The following is an 8052-nucleotide window of genomic DNA, read 5'->3' on the forward strand; positions in this document are numbered from 1 at the left end:
TGAAATTTAATGGTACTAACTACCATTAATAACCTTCCTAGAATCATCTATGACTTCAAAGACAGATTGGTTTTAATATTATTTTTAAAATACCTCATCGGATGATTAATGTATACTAACAGATCAACAAAATTAATTTCATAGTTATGTCTCCAAATGCTGAAGTCATGCTAAAATTATAATGGCACTAACTAGAAATGGCTTACTGAGTTATTTTCACATATTATTCAATAAGACGATCAGGGAAAGTTTTTAGTTGGTTTGTTAGCTAACAATTCAGCTTGAATTTAATCTGACATCCATAACCAATATAAAATTGGATTTGTCCATTTCTAATATGATACCAAAATCCACCTTAAAATATCCATGAAAGAAGCTGTGACACTGGCAATGAAAAAATTCTATGTCTACCAGAGTATGCAGAGAAGCAGCCTCTCTACTTCTGCTAAGCTGTCCTAAAAAAATTAATGCAGAAGGTGTAGATAAATTTGATTGGAGTGTGAATAAGGTATAATGTATAACTATAATAATTAAGGCCTATTTAAATGATATAATTGTGACAAATTGACTTTCTTACTGCCTTTCTTACTGCCTATGCTGCTATTTCAGGGCTTATAATACATAGTTTCAGCGGTAGAGAAATAACTGAATTCTGATTGCTATAATCACACCCCTTCCAATATGTTTTCTGTTACTTGTGAGAACAAAAGTAGTTACAGTGATACCCTCAAATATTTATTAGTCATTGTTTAGAAGAGCCTCTAGGAGTGATATGAGATTTAAAGAACTTAGAATCCATAGGGAAAAACAAGCAAACATAAAGTGTAAATGCAATAAATTCTCAGGATTTCTAGAAATAATGGTTTGGTCAGATTATTAATAATGTTAGAGAACTTTATTGAGGTCATAACAATCTCTTCCTATATTTCAGATGTAATTTGTTATAGAAAATAAATTTTAAAATATATGTCATTATTGGATATCATGATACTTTACATTATTATGTTAAAATAACTATCCAATTAGATGGCTTTTATTATCTCATTTTACCCTAAGAAAATCAACTAACTTATACAGGAGGTACATAGCTGCAAACTGTTAGAGTTGGAATTTGAATTCAGAACTCATTGATTCTAAATCCCATATGACTGCTAATATCACTTTAAATTCAATTTTCTCTATTCAATAAAAAAAAAAAACTTTCACTCGGAAAATAACACTACATTCAAGTAATAAGAGATTATGACAAAAGAGACAAAAGATGCGAGCTTAAGAATGAGAAAGTCAATTTCCCAGATATGTGATTGTAGTCATTACTGGGATGACCTGTTTTTCATTTGAGCACCAGTTAGCCCTAGACAGAATTACATTTGGCTTCAAGTAACAGACCAGAAATAATAGTGGCTTCACCATGAAAGGTTCGTTTCTTTCTTTCTCATATTGGAAGGTTTGAAATACATGGTCTTGAGTTATTTTGACTGCTTTGTGGTGGGTGACTCAATCAAAAACTTAATATCTTTTCCTCTTTCCATTTTACTTTTTTTTTTTTTTTTTTTTTTTGCATAGATCTCCCATCTTTAGGATCATCTCCAGAGAACAAAGGAGGGGGTATATGCCAACTCTGTCTGCTTCTAAAAATGCTTCTGCCCAATCCTATCTGCAAACTTCCACATATTTCTCATTAGTCATTTTCATATGCTTGGAAGACTTGGCAATTATAGTTCTTTAGATATGAAAATTGTTGCCTAGAATGATATGCGGGCTTTGTTACTAAGGAAGAGGGGAGAACAGGTATTTAGTAGCAGTTTAGGATTCAAGCACTAAAATAACAAAACAGGGAACACATTCCAGACATGCATTACCCAAACAATTTGAGTAGTTTGGAAAGCCCATTGGATGGTTTCAAAAGAAAACTGAGTAATCTAGTAATTTATGCAGCTCAAACCAGGTGAAAAAATTGGTTAAGTTCTTATGATGTGCTCTGTGTCACAAATCTGCCTGTGTGCTTATTTTTCTCTCAGCCCATCAGAAAGAATCAACTTAATCAGCAGTACAAAATCAAAGTGTATTAGGTATGCAATTTTATGTTCTAAGCATCTTTCCATCAATGTAGAAGATATTTTTATGATAAATCATCAAAACCATGTCTATATTTCATGGTTAACTTTTAATTTTCATAACATATTCATAAACATATAGTATATGACATTTACATGCCCTGATGATATTCAAATATTATGTCTCTCAGGAAATATTTCAAATGATGTGATTAATATGGAGAAAATTTCAACAAGTCAACCTTAAGATTACTTCTATATTTTTCTTCAATCTGAAGTTAATTATCCTTAGTAGAAAAAAAGTTACAGGAAAACAGTGTAACCCTGTAGAGAAAGCATAAATTTGAACTTGAATAAATAAATCTGTTTTAGTCCCATTTCTGACCTAAGTTACTTACTATTTTACTTTGCACAAAATGTGTAAAGTCCATGAACTTCATCTTTAATTGTAAAATTGTGATTCTGGCTCATAGCTAGACCTAAGAACTTCTATGTATGGTCTACTTAAGATATATCTGACTATCTATTTTCTAATCAGCAACCTACCAACAAGTCAACCTTTCTTTGTTAAGTCAAGGTAAACTAAATTCCAAGAACTGGGTACCTCTTTCTCAAGCCACTAGTTCAGAGATTCAGCATTAGTGGCAAATGAGAGAATGTACCATTGAGTACATTCTATGGGATGAAGTCAGCACATTTATTTTTTGTAACAAATTATTTTTATCCTGAGAGGCAGAGCAGTCTGGACATAGTACAGTATCTACAAACTGATTTGTCCTTAGGTCAGCCCTTTAGGTCCTAGGAGAAGACTGTGATGGCAGGGGCAGGGTGGGGAACTGTGCTGCTATGATGGGGAGAAATGCATTATCTCAGTTTTGCCATAAACTAAGTGTATCTTTTGCCTCCCAAATGATGACTTGAAGACCTGTAAGGTGATATGGAATAGCTATTATACTCACCAAAAAAGTAGGACAACTGAGCAAAGTAGATGATCACCTCCCACAGCAGAGTGGCACAATACAGTAGATGTGCCCAAGGAGCAGCAGTGATATGTTGGGACCCAGGACTAGATACCATGAGAAAAAAACTAAGTAATCCAAAAGATAAGTCAGGAAACACATAAAGAACAGGCTGCCAAATCCAGCATGGTCAACTAAGCTAAAATAATTAGGAAATCATCATTGAGTTTACAAATACAAGAACTCTTGTGAACAAGAGAAAATGGACATTAGGTAAAAAGCAGAAGGTTGAGAGACAGTTCATGTGGTAAACAAACAGAAAAATGGAGTAATCAGTTATGGGCAGTAGATATGTGAAGAGATATGGCCATTCTTTTGTTTGGTTGCTGTGACCCTACACTGGAACAAATTTTAAAAGACACATCTGGATGTTGTAGACAAATGTGAGGATGAGCCTTGATTTTACCCAGAATTTAACTTCTTTTAACTTGGAGATCCTACATGGCTGTTGTCAGTCATTTAGTATGCTGGAGTTGTGCGACTTTAGCTCCACTCCCATTTATTCTAATAATTAACTACAATAGATTTCATTATTTCATGACAACCATTTCCCACTTGCTTGATATTTTCTTCAGCCAGATTCTGCTCTGATCTGTTTCACCTATATAATGTCATCCTTACTGAAATTTTCTGATGATAACCAAGTTTTTCCTGTATATATAAATTATTAACAAATGCTAGATCTGCATCATACCCCTGGATAAATACTCTCAGTTTTATGCTCAGTTTCTTAATCAGTCAATTAAGAACCAATGCTAAGAGTACCCTCTATTCCAGTTTGATCCTTATTGGCTATTAGGATGATGCAAACATTCAGATTAACTTGCTGGATTTAGATATTAAAACAGCCCAGATTAAAAAAAAAAAAAAAAAAAAAAAAAAAAAAAAAAAAAAAAAAAAAACCTTCCAAAGGCTTGTATAATTTAAAATAACTTGATATCTTAGCTTAAAGGGCTGGAAAACAAAAACAAGAGTGAAATGCAAGCATGCATGCCATCAAGAGGCTCAGGCCTTAGGGTTCCTCCTCAAGGTCACCATCTGGTATGGTGAAGTGAAGGGAGATCTGCCATCTTATTAGATTTCTGTTCACATGGTAGTTCAGCCACGTGGCAGGATCATTCTTCTATCTTTGTCTGGAAATGAACAAAGCTTCTAGAACTTTTCACCTCTTCTTAGATGATTTTACCAGGGGATAGCCTGCCTTTTTATCAGAGACTTTCAAGTTCTTGAATTTGAATCCAAAGCTACCTTTTTAAAAATTTGATTTTGTCAATCATCTCAAAGCTGTACATGTGAGGCTCATTGACATGCCTCAATTGTTCCAGTATGAGTGAGTATGTGTGTGTGTGAGAGCCCTGTGATAGAAAAGAATCCTATCCAGGGTAGATTCCCATCTGCCACCCTAAGATGCCAGAATAGAATATGGCCCTCCACTCTGAACAGGAATAAGTGGATTGAAAAACAATTGTTTTCCTTATTTTTATTCATCTTTCTTAAATGTATATATAGCTCACATTTATTTATTTTAGTATGTAATATTATAAGTATTTGGGGTATTTATTTAGAAGTTTAGTGACCAGAAATATGCCATCAGAACTTAACTCTTGTTTATAACAGTAAACTTAAGGTAAAATTGGTTCTGTTATACATTGTTTCACTTAAAAGCTGCAGTTTTCAAGAACCTATTGACAACACTCAGGAGAATTTACTGTATTTGTGTGGAATAAGTATGGCCCAGAACATGGTACTCGGTATTTAAGGTTGAGAAAATTAATTGTATCATCTTATAGTTTTTTGTCTCTGAGAGATAAACCCATAGCAATGTAATAGGCCAAAATGACACATTATTGCATCACCTGCCTCGAGAACTAGGGCTGTTCCACTGCAAAGAGCTCTTCCCTCTGCCACTTAGGAGGCTAAATTATAAATCTAAAAGTAGCATTATAATCATGAAACAGGACAGAGATGTTGATGTGTTCAAAGTATTTTTATCAAAGTATAAAATATGGATTGACATCCCAATTCACATTAAAAATGTTCATAAGAGACAGAGGAAAAAAGTGATATAGATGACAGTTCATCATACTGGTGACCAAATCAAAGTTGTGACAGAAACAAGAATCAAGCAGCAAAAAAAAAAATTGCCTGGCATCTAGATGAACAAGTCATACAACTAGGAAGAAATCCAAGAAATCACTGTGCAACAGCAGAAGGTAGGATGGTGCGAGGAATGCCAGGTCTCCAGAAGCTGAGGGAGACAGAGGCTGAGGCAGCGGCAGTGGCAGACACCTTTTAAAGGGGCTGCATCCACGAGTGAATTTTTGAGGTGATAGACCTCCCCCCTCTGAGCACCAATGCCGATTCAGTTGCATGCAGTGGGCACTATGGACATACAGGAAGATATTGTCAAAGTGAGGGCCAAAGCAAGACTCGCAAGACTCGCAAAATTCGCAAGATTTGCAAGATTCGCAAGATTCGCAAGACTCGCGAGACTTGCAAGTACAGAAATGCCTGCAGTATCCATTGTTCTCTGTTGAGCCCTCCCAGTGCATGGACACAGTGCAGCAATTTTCATGAAGTCATTAAACTGGATAACAGAGGTCACTCTGCCCTGAGGATTCCCGGAAACCCTGTCTCCCCCAACTCGTAGCCCTACCCAAGCCACATCCAGGTATATTCTCAGTGAGTCAATTGCTCCTTGCTGAGTATCACCTAGACTCACACTGGAAGCAGCTGGCCTCAGGTTCTGGTGTGGACTTTTGAGGCATTTATAAGCATAGTATCTGTGGATTGCTTGCTGAATCTTAACAGGTGGCCCTGGAGGGGCTCAGGCTTGGGCTAAGTTTAGTCTGCAGCTGAACCCCTCTTAGGACTGTGTCACTGGACTCCTACTTCACAAATCCACACTAATAAGACTGGGACTTAGGAGCTTTGCTTAGTCCAAAGAAACAGACAGGGAAAGGCAGCCAAAATGGGAAGACAAAGAAGCAGACACCATATGAGAGAACAGAACAGAAATCCAGATATAATGGAGTCAAGTAATCAAACAGATGCAGAGTTCAAAACACTAGTTAGAAACATGCTCAATGAACTTTTGAGAAATGTAGAGAACTCCAACAAAGAGATAAAAACGGAAATGAAATTCTAAAAAAGAATCAGTCAAATGGAAAACACATTATCTAAAATGAGAAGTATATTAAATGTAATAAACAAAGGAGTAAACAAAGTGAATAAAGGATAAAATCACCTATCTAAAAGATGGAAAAGCCAAGGACATGCAATCACAATAGCAAGAAAAAAGAATCCAAGACAATAAACATAATTGAAGGAGCACATAGGACACTATTAAGGGTCCAAATATCCATCTGATTGGTGTACCTAAAGAAAATCAAGATGTGAACAGCTGTTTGAAAAAATAATGATGGAAAACTTCCATAACCTGGTGAAGAAAATGGACATACAACCCCAGAAAGCTCAGAGAACCCCAAAAACCAGGGACCCAAAGAGGCCCACACCAAGACACATCATAATTAAAATGCCAAAGTTTAAATATAAAGAAAGAATATTAAAAGCAGCAAGAGAAAAACAGATAGTTACTTATTAGGGAACACCCATAAAAAATGGCAGCTGATTTCTCAAAAGAGACTAGTCAGGACAGAAGGGCTTGGCAAAAACTATTTGATGTAATGTAGACCCAGGATCTACAACCCAGAGTACTTTATCTAGCAAAGCCATTATTTAGAGTTGAAGGACAGATAAAGAGCTTCGCAGACAAAAATAAGCTAAAGGCATTTATCACCATAAAGCCAGTATTCAGGAAATGTTGGAGGGGCTTTTTTTTTTTTTTTTTTTTTGAGGGACTTCTTTAAGAAGAAAAAAGATGTATCAAAAACAGGAATAAAGGATGGTCACAGTCTACGACCATGTCACCCTGAACAAGCCCAATCCCGTCCGATCTCGGAAGCTAAGCAGGGTCAGGTCTGGTTAGTACTTGGATGGGACACCACCTAGAAAGACCAGGTGCTGTAGGCATAAAAAATGAAAAAAAAAAAGGGATTGTAAACTGACAAGGTCCTTGCAATCTGTGAAGTCAACCAAGGGTTACCTCACCTAAAAATAAATAAATAAATAAAAATAAAAGAAAGGACTGGTAACAACCTATCAATAAATGTCTTAAATGGAAAAGAATTACGTGCTCCAACCAAAAGATAGAGTGGCTGAAAGGATAAAAATCAAGTCTCTTATATGCTGCCTTTAAGAGACTCACTTCAGATTAAAAGACACACAGACTAAAGGAAGGGGATGGAAAAAGGTATCGATTTGATGGACCTAGAAGGTATTTTTAAAGCCAGACAGAGAAAGATCAACACTATATGATTTCATTTATATGTGGAATCTAAGGAATAAAAAGAACAAACTAATCAAAAACAGACTCACTAATAAAGTGGACAATTTGGCAATGGACAGAGGGGAGAGGATTTGGGGAACTGGGAGAATGGGATGAAGGGTTAAAGAATTGCAAATTAATAGTTGATGGATAGTTATGGGGATGGGGAGCACAGCATAGGGAATGCAGTTAGCATTAATATATGTTGGCTAGGTGGAGGGTAAGGGGAGGGAGGGAGCAGTTGCAGAGATCATTTTACAAACTATATAGATGCCTAATCAATGTATCACATGCTCAAAATGAATTAATAAAATACATTTAAAAATAAAATAAAATAAGATGCCATTAAAAAAGAAAAAATGTTCATAATGAAATAATTTGGGGATCAGCCATTAAAATTATCTGCTGAGCAATAGGAAACAATTTAATTCTCTACCTTTTAAGTTCCTCATTCTAGATTTTATTTAAACTGTATCAGAAAATGTTATGACAACACAACTCTTTACTCATGCCTATGAATATGATAGAGTCTTGGGGTGACACTCATGTCTTCTTTGTTAGATCTAAAGGATATTTGAGTCCCAATACA

The 8052-nt window shown here is 35.6% G+C and overlaps 1 pseudogene; it reads left to right on the plus strand.

Annotated features, from left to right (window-relative positions):
• Positions 1-6989: 6989 nt before the first annotated feature.
• Positions 6990-7108, plus strand: LOC118602716 (annotated as a pseudogene).
• Positions 7109-8052: the final 944 nt, after the last annotated feature.

The sequence above is a fragment of the Rousettus aegyptiacus genome, unplaced genomic scaffold (assembly GCF_014176215.1).
Source record: "Rousettus aegyptiacus isolate mRouAeg1 unplaced genomic scaffold, mRouAeg1.p scaffold_m13_p_4, whole genome shotgun sequence".
Lineage (NCBI taxonomy): Eukaryota > Metazoa > Chordata > Mammalia > Chiroptera > Pteropodidae > Rousettus > Rousettus aegyptiacus.